The following is a 9,353-nucleotide window of genomic DNA, read 5'->3' as shown; positions in this document are numbered from 1 at the left end:
TCTCCAGTACCTTCTTCTATAAGCTATGACATGCTAGCCTTTAAGAGTTCATTAAAATTTTGAGCTGACGGGCTGGAGAGACGGCTCAGAGGTTAAGAGCACCGGCTGCTCTTCCAGAGCAGCTGAATTCCCAGCAACCACATGGTGGCTCACAACCATCGATAATGAGATCTGGTGCCCTCTTCTGGTGAGCAGGCATACATGCCAGAACACTATGCGTAATAAATAAATAAATCTTTAAAAAGCAGTTGAGCTGACTTCTTTTTGCGCATCTGTGTGGGGGTCTTGCCTTTCCCCATGCTCTGTGGAAAGTGAAACAATTTTATGTCACATCTCTCCTACAGGGTCTTTGTCACTTTTAGGATTTCAGTTACCTTGTGACCATGGTTCCATTTAATGTTTTTATTTTTATTTTTATATATAGCCCAGGCTGTCCTGGAACTAGCTCTGTAAACAAGGCTAGCCTCAAACTCACAGAGATCCACCTGCCTCTGTCTCCAGAGTGCTGGGATTAAAGGTGTGCACCACCACCACCTGGCTATTTAATGTTTTTAATGTAATTAAATCTCACTATTTTTATAAAAAATGAAGCATATTTGATTTCACATTCAGTATGCACCCATCCGATGGTTAAAGAAACAAGTCACCTGCCTCCCATGTGTTACATGGAAAGCTACTTATATCAATTTTTAAATCCTATGTTGTTGTTTTGTTTTTGTTTGTTTGTTTTTGAGACAGGGTTTCTCTGTGTACCCTTGGCTGTCCTGGAACTCACTCTGTAGACCATGCTGGCATCAAACTCAGAGATCCACTCACCTCTGCCTCCTGGGTGCTGGGATTAAAGGCATGTGCTACCACTGCCTGCCTGGGTATCCTATGATTTTTTTTTTTTTTTTAGCATACATAATATTCCAAACTTGAGGCGTTTGTAGTGAATGCTGTCGGATTCATGAGTACATCCAGCACAGCTTGCTGGAACACAGGGAGAAGAGAAAACAGACACTGGAATATTTGATTTTCCAATGCTATCCACAATACAGAACTTGATGCTTTAAGTTGATTTTGCTTGCTTACCTACACACTTCCACTTCAGACATTCTGCAAAGTCAAAGCCATGTTCCCTCATCCCCACAACCCTAGATCTGCGGGGCATTCACATAGTCACTTTGGGGGCTTGTTTGTTTGTTTTGAGACAGAGTCTCACTATATAGCGTTGGCTGACCTGGGGTTTATTATGTAGACCCGGCTGGTCCTAACTGCAGTGATTAAAGGCAATATGCCATTATGCCCAGTATGTTTGCTTGGTTTTGATGGTAGAAATCAAACTCAGGGCCCTGCACATGTTAAGGAAGCCCTCTGCCTTGGTGCTGTATCTCGATAGCCCTTGGGTTTTTTTTTTGTTTTGGCTTGTTTTTTTGTTTTTTTGTTTTTTAAGATATAGTCTTGCCATGTAGCCCAGGCTGCTTTGTGTAACAGGGCACCAGACCTTAGAAGGCCCCTAGACTTTAGCACAAGTGACTCTGTATGGAAGTGTCACTCAGGCTGTAAAACTGAGCATGTAGGCAACACCACTTGCCAAAACTAAAACAGACCTAATCCACTGTGGTGGCTTAAATAGCAATAGCCCCATACAATCATGTGTTTGAAAACTTGGTCCACAGGGAGTGTCACCATTAGGAGGTGTGGCCTTGTTGGAGTGGGTGTGGCTTTGTTGGAGGAAGTGTCACTCCAGCTTACTTCCTGCTGATCCAGATGTAGAACTCTCGGCTCCTTCTCCAGCACCATGTCTGCCCACATACCACCATGCTTCCCTGCCATGATGATAATGGACTGAACCTCTGAAACTGTAAGCCAGCTGCAATTAAATGTTTTCCTTTATAAGAGTTGCCGTGGTCATGGGGTCTCTTCACAGCAATAAAACACTAAGATATCTATCAAAGTCCGCCAGTTGGTGGTGGTGGCGGTGGCGGTGGCGGCGGCGGCGGCAGTGCTGCCACACGCCTGTGATCCCAGCATTCAGGAGGTAGAGGCAGGTGGATCTCTGAGTTCGAGGCCAGCCTGGTCTACAGAGCTAGTCCAGGACAGGCTCCAAAGCTACAGAGAAACCCTGTCTCGAAAAACCAAAAAAAAAAAAAAAAAAAAAAAAAAACTATCAAAGTCTACAGTTATTTAAAAAAAAAAAAAAAAGTCTCTGAATATTCCAACCTTACTTTTTTGGCTTCTGTAGTTCTTCTGGCTAATTGTTCTTGTTATCTGAAGTGTGTCAACCCAGGACGTGGTTTTAAAAGCTCACCCTGAAAAAGGCTCAGGGCTACACAAGGATCAGAGTACTCAGTGTAGTCACTGGCCAGCTAATAAAGACTTTTCTATTGGCTTAAACCCATGTCAGAGTAGTCTTCTCTGGTGAATACCACACACTTTGAAATTTCCATCCTCCTGCCTCAGCCTCCTGAGGACTGGGATTACCAGTGTGCGTCATCTTTGTTTTTGAGGGTGTAAGATAGTTTAAGGAGAGAAGCATCCCTTGCATACTTACACAGTGACCAGGGAAGACCTTTGAAAGCAGAGGCCCAGGGCAAGTCCTGCTGGGTTTAAGAGCAGTATGGACCTGATTCATATCTGTTTTGAGAATTACGTGAGGTAGTTTTTGTAAAAGACTGCATCTAGTACTCACACGGAGATAAGAAGTGGAATCTTCCAAAACTACCACAATTTCTTATCATTTCCAAGAAAAAAATAGCTTTAAGTATGGTAAAGATACTGATTTCAGCCTCCCCAGCTTTTCACTTGGATCTCAAGTTTCAAAGTCATTCTATATGAACTTTCAATGCTACCAATCATTTCTTAGTTTTGGGGCACTCTTTATTATTGATACTCAACAATTTAAAAATATTTAGGGCTACATATTAAAATTGTCAGTAATAGAGTGTGTGCTTAGCATGAACAAGGCCCTGAGTTCCATCCACAGCATCAAGTATTATAGAGGCACATTTACATATGTGTGTATCAGATTTCTTAGGATCTCCGATGGAGCCCTGCATGTATTTTTGAGTTTGGGAGATCAGCTGGGTTTTCAATTACAGCTTTAGCAGGTTCCCCTTCATGCAACCAGGCCAAACTCCTGGTCCGTTACTTCCCAACAAATCGTCCCTACTGTAGAGTTGTGTCAGTGCTTACTGCCAAGTTCCATCAGGCTGCAGGCCACATGACCACCCTCTTACTTCAGCCTACTGTATTTTGAAGCTGGTTTATCAATTCCTCTTTGGCACTGCTGACTGTCTCTGCTAGATTCGATTACACGGTTTTAGAGATAAAATAATATCTGCCCCATAAAATTCGCCAATCTATTAAAGTTTTCCTCAGAGCCTGGTCTGCTCTCCTCTAGTGTTCTCATGAGCTCCCCAAGCAATTCCAAGAGTCAGCTGGAATCTGTAGTTTTACAATGATTTCTGCTCATCCCCACATCTGCCCTTCCCCACCCACAGTGCATTTTGATTCTGTTCTCTCTGTGCTGTTTTGTTTGTTTGTTTGGTTGGTTGGTTGGGTTTTTTGAGACAGGGTTTCTCTGTGTAGCTTTGTGCCTTTCCTGGATCTCACTCCATAGACCAGGCTGGCCTCGAACTCACAAAGATCCTCCTGCCTCTGCTTCCTGAGTGCTGGGATTAAAGGCGTGTGCCACCACCGCCCAGCAATATTTTTTAAAAAGGTCTTGGACAATCTTTCCCTTTCTCGTTATTCTTTGAATGGTTTTCTCCTGGTGTGTGTGTGTGTGTGTGTGTGTGTGTGTGTGTGTGCGTGTGTGTGTGTGTTTTGTTTGCTTGTTTTTGAGTGCTGAGGAATTGAGACCAAGACCTCAGGTAAGCTAGGCAAATGTGCTACAGCCAAGCCATAGCTGATGCCCATCAACACAGAAGTCTCACAGCACCCCTCTCTGTCTCCCTGTCTAGCCTGGATACCACTACATCTCCCCAGCAATTTTCTGATACTTCCCTTGCTTTCTCAGAACTTTTGACCACATGATAGTTATGTATACATAAAGTGCAGCATGTGACATCTCTGCTCTGCTTGGAACTTGTCTTTCCTTTGGTACTGTTATGCCAAGATCGCAGGGACCCCCCTCCCCAAAGACCACCACGGAGACCAAATCCCTTATGTAAAAGCAAAGAGCCTTTATTCTCTTCAAGCTCCAAGCTTGGTCTCTCTGTGAGAGCAGAGAGCCCTGAGCTCAGGTGGGACAGAGTTTTTATCATAGCAGTGGTTAGGGTGAGGGGATTTCCAGGGTTCGGGACTCTGATTGGCTGACAATTATCTAGGGGTATCTAGAAATAGGTGTGTGCTAGACTCAGGGACATCTGGCCACCTTATCTAATGGTTGGAATGTTTGGGATGTCAGGTGCTTCATCCCTGGGTGGTGTTAGCTTATGGCTTTTCCTGGATCTGGATGCTGCCTGCCAGTCAGCCTGTCACAGAAGCTGTGCCTGGGCCTCTAGGCCTGTCATGGCAGCTGTGTGGTCAAGCTGTTTTGGGGCCCCTCCACAGTTACCTTGAAATACACTCTTTGAGAGCAGATGGTATTAGTCCATACAGTATTTTGCTGTTACAGTGATAAACACCACAACCCATGGCAGCAGGAGCAAGGAGCAGGAAGGGAAGGGAGAAGACAGAGACAGACAGACAGAACACATAGTGGGGTGAGGCTATAAACCCTTAACACCCACCACCAGTGATATACTTCCCCCAGCTGTAAGGGCCAAAGTTAACCTGTAAGCCCCACTTACCCAAGGACATATGACTGAATGCTGGGGGCTTCAATTCTTATGAGATAACAAAGCACATTGTTTTCACTCCCCTAAACAAGTTTGTTTGACCCATCTGCACTGAATGTGCTTAATCAGATGTAGGCAGAAGGTACACAGGCAGGAAATACATCAGTATACATGCTTGCCCCTGATTGGACCTGGTGGGAAATACATAGCCCTTTGGGTTTGCCTTTATAAGCCTCTGCAAACTGTCACTTGTAACTATTTTCTGGGAACCCTGGAGTGGTCCTGGCCAGAATTCAATTAAAACTTGCTTCAAATTTGGCTCAAAAATTGTGTAAGTGGTCTTTTGAGATTTTAGGTTAACACAGCAAGGCTCCATCTCCTAAAGGTTCCATAACTTCCCAAAACAGTGCTACCAACTGGGGACAAGTTTTCAAATACATGAGCCCATGGGGACATACTCAGAACACCAAAGTCCTATTTATTTCTTTCCTTTTTTTTTTTTTTTTTCCAACACAGGGTTTTTCTGTGTAACAGCTCTGCTGTCCTGTCCTTTATAGACCAGGCTGGCCTTGAACTCACAGAGATCCACCTGCCTCAGCCTCCAGAGTGCTGGAATTAAAGGCTGTGTGTGTGTGTGTGTGTGTGTGTGTGTGTGTGTGTGTGTGTGTGTGTGTATTGACCAGGCTGGCCTCAAACTCACAGAAACATCTGTCTGCCTCTGCCTGTGGAGCACACCCTGCCACAGGTTCACAGAGAGTCTCTGATCCATCAAAAGTCACACAGTATCTTGAAGGCAGAGCTAAACTGAGTTCCCAGGCCTGTGCTCATCACATAAGACTCTCCTGCCCCATCCTCTGGGGCACTTGATAGGCAAAAGCAATAGACGTGTGTGTGCCACGAGGGTTAGCCCTCCTTAGTCTTCACTCACTTCTCCCTCAACGAGACTGAGGAGCAACAGTACACAAAACCACAGGGGGGGCTAGGCAAAGGGCTCTCGTGGTTTCAACCAATTTTTGTTTGATTTCTCAAAGTCTAAAGATCTTCAGCCTCCGTCCATCTATCTAAAAAGAACTCGCTAATACGTCCTATGAGCACATATGAAAGTAACTTCCTTAGATCTCCAGCAGGGCTGAGTTCTAGGAAGGTACTCCACGAACTCATGTGGAATGAATTGTAGGCTAAATTGCTAAGTGAAAACGAAAACACACACAAGAGTATACGGTGGTCCCCTGCTCACGGCTGCGCTTTATGTGGTTTCAGTTACACAGTCAACTACAGATGGAAAACATCAAATGAAAAAATGCCGGAAAGAAACAATTCACAAATCTTAACTCAGATGCCCTTCTGGGTAGTGTGATCACATCTGGTACCGTCCTTCCTGGATGTGAATGACCCCTTCACCTAGTGTGTCTGCTTTGCATGCCCTACCCACCACTCATTCATTGGTAGTCATCTTGGTCAACAGATAAGCTGTCTCAGGACCACAGTGCTTGTGTCTGAATCCTCCTCCTTCTGCTCCATGATGGACAAATCATGTAAAGGAGTCACCAAACGGATAAACTATGGGAGGACAATGGACTCCGGTGGCCCGCACTGGAGAGCACACAGGAGAAGGCAGCATGCAGACGCTACACATGAGGACTTGAACTGTGTCCCCACCCACAAGGGGGGATGACTGTATGTAGTATACTCTCTTATGCAAAGACAAAGATGAGAAATAAGACTGTAAATATAACAAGTCTGTGGCCAGCCTGAGATACATGAGAAACCTCTCTCCAAAAAAAGTCTTTAAACGCTTTCAGAAGCCATCAAAATTGTATGTCTGGCTATTGTTGAAATCATGCTTGACTCTTTTTAGAAGTCTGCATCCATGTTTTGAGTGAGTACTGTCCTTTTCCTAAATGCCCCTCTATTCATACCCAGGTTTAAAGTGATATTAAAACTTTTTCTTTCTTTCTTTTTTTTGGGGGGGGAGGGAGGGTTTGAGACAGGGTTTGTCCATGTAGTTTTGGTGCCTGTCCTGGATCTCGCTCTGTAGACCAGGCTGGCCTTGAACTCAGAGATCCGCCTGGCTCTGCCTCCTAAGTGCTGGGATTAAAGGCGTACGCCACCACCGTCGCTTGGCCTAAAACTTTTTCTTAATAACTCCAACTTTACCCAGGCTTGGTGGCACATGCCTTTAATCCCAGCACCAGCACACAGGAGGCAGAGGCAAGTGGATCTGAGTTCAAAGCCAACCTGGTCTACAGAGTGAATTCCAAGACAGCCAGGACCACAGAGAGAAATCTTGCCTGAAATAAACAAAATCTCCAACTTTGGTCCATCCTGACTCATCCAAAATTCTTTTTTGCTGTAAAGTCAAGAATTCCAGCTTTACCTAAGTGGAGGTCTCTGAAATAACTCCCCAGGCCACCGCTATGATAGCAGCAACCGAGTCCACCATTCCTGGCAAGGTTCTTCCCATTAGTATTAGGGTTTAGGGGCAATCAGAGGGCCAAAGAATGCCACAGAGATCATACCACACAACAGACCTCACGCAAGAGATTTATTGTAGGGGCTTGAAAGGCCTCCTCTGAGTGGGGATAGGAGGGAGAGAGGAGAGGAGGGAGGGAGAGAGGAGAGGAGGGTCATGATAGCGCAGGCTTTTTAAAGGGTACGTGACTCCTGGTGACAATGGAAATGTGTCACATTTGGTAGCTGCTGGCACTGAGTCACTGAAGGTAGGCTGGGGGAGCACCGCATTCTGAAATGGGGGCAGTTCCTAACATCAGTTAGTCTGGTCATTAACCAGAAGCCTCTCTGGCTTCCCTGTGGTCTTCCAATGACCTGCATTCATTTCATTCCAATGACTGTCCATTCATTTCCCTAGAAATATTGCCACTCACTGGAAGACTCAATCAAGCCTGTTACAAATCCTATATGTATGAGACCAATGGTATTTGCTTTTAAATATGATTATTGATTTCATTCAGCTATACAAGAAAATATAGCTTATTATAGTTCCTGAGAGGAATAGCACATGGCACCTCAGGCAGGAACCCAGAAAAGGGTCATTAGTTTGGACAGGGAAGGCTCATCTGAGAGTGGTTTTCTGTCTCTAGGAACCTTCTAACACAGGGGTGACCATCCCTCCCTATCCAGCAAGATCTGAAATATGAAAGCCTCACGGGAACTGGTAAACCGGCTGGTAAGGTATCTGAAACACCATCGTCTCTCCCGTGCATAATTTAACATTAGCTAGAGCACAGATCCAGAATGCAGGGCTCTCCCGGTGGTCTCTGGGTTTCCTGTCTGCTCGTCCTTTATTAGGCGCCCACTGTGGGCAAAGGCCGTTCAACAGCCCACTTCTCTTTCTATCTTCCTTCCTTCCTTTCTGAAACCGTAGCTCTTCCCACCAGAAGCAGAGCCTCTTTCCTCACTTCCTCCAAGCCAAGGGGCTTGTTTTGGAAAACAGACTGCAGGGGAAGCTGAGATGGTCTGGTTTCTACTGCTGTGACCAAACACTGACTGAACACACGCCTTTAATCCCAGCAGAGGCAGGCGGATCTTTGAGTTCCAGGCCAGCCTGGGCTGCAGAGCCAGTTCCAGGACAGCAAAAACCACACAGAGACACCTCTGTCTCAAACAAACCTTAAACACATTCTGGCCAAAAGCAGCTTGGGGAAGAAAAGGTTTATTTGACTTACAGGTTGCTGTTCATTCTCAAGGGCAGGAACTCAGGGCAGGAATCCAGAGGCAGGAACTGAAGTGGAAGCCGTGGAGGAGTGCAGCTTACTAGCTTGCTCAGCCTGCTTTCTTTCTTTCTTTCTTTCTTTCTTTCTTTCTTTCTCTCTCTCTCTCTCTCTCTCTCTCTTTTTTTTTTTTTTTTTTTTTTTTTTGGTTTTTCGAGACAGGCTTTCTCTGTGTAGCTTTGTGCCTTTCCTGGAACTCACTCTGTAGCCCAGGCTGGCCTCCAATTTACAGAGATCCGCCTGCCTCTGGCTCCCGTGTGCTGGGATTAAAGGGGTGCGCCACCACCGCCCAGCATTTTTTTTTTTTTAACAAGGTATGTTTTTATTTCTTTTTTTGATTTTTCGAGACAGGGTTTCTCTGTGAAGCTTTGTGCCACAGCGGGCTGGGCCCTACCATATCAGTCATCAATCAGGAAAACACCCCAGACTTGCCTGCAGGCTAATCTGCTGGAGGTGTTTTCATAATTGAGGTTCCCTCTTAGAGGACCCCAGCTTGTATCAAATTGAAGCAAAGCTATGCCAATTCTCAGTCTTAGAGGAGCCCTGTGTATTTCCCCTGGGCCCAGGCTCTGGGAAGGACTACCTCCTGCAGGGAAGGAAGGCCCTTTGTCCCTGCTATCTCCAGCTCCTCAGTTCCAGGTGTGGATCTCCAGCCCCAGCTTTATGTGATACTAGAGATCAAACGCAAGGCACTCTCCCAACTGTACTACATCCCTGTCTCCTGATTAAAGAATGTCTAATGAACTTTTTTCCTTTTAAAGGAGAAGATAGTGTAGCTCCTGGGGTACAGGCCAGTGAGATAAAACCACAGGTCCGGCTGGAGAGATGGCTCAGCAGTTAAGAGCACTGACTGTTC

Source organism: Onychomys torridus, chromosome 3, assembly GCF_903995425.1.
Source record: "Onychomys torridus chromosome 3, mOncTor1.1, whole genome shotgun sequence".
In the NCBI taxonomy this organism is placed as follows: domain Eukaryota; kingdom Metazoa; phylum Chordata; class Mammalia; order Rodentia; family Cricetidae; genus Onychomys; species Onychomys torridus.
This window is presented reverse-complemented; position numbering follows the sequence as displayed.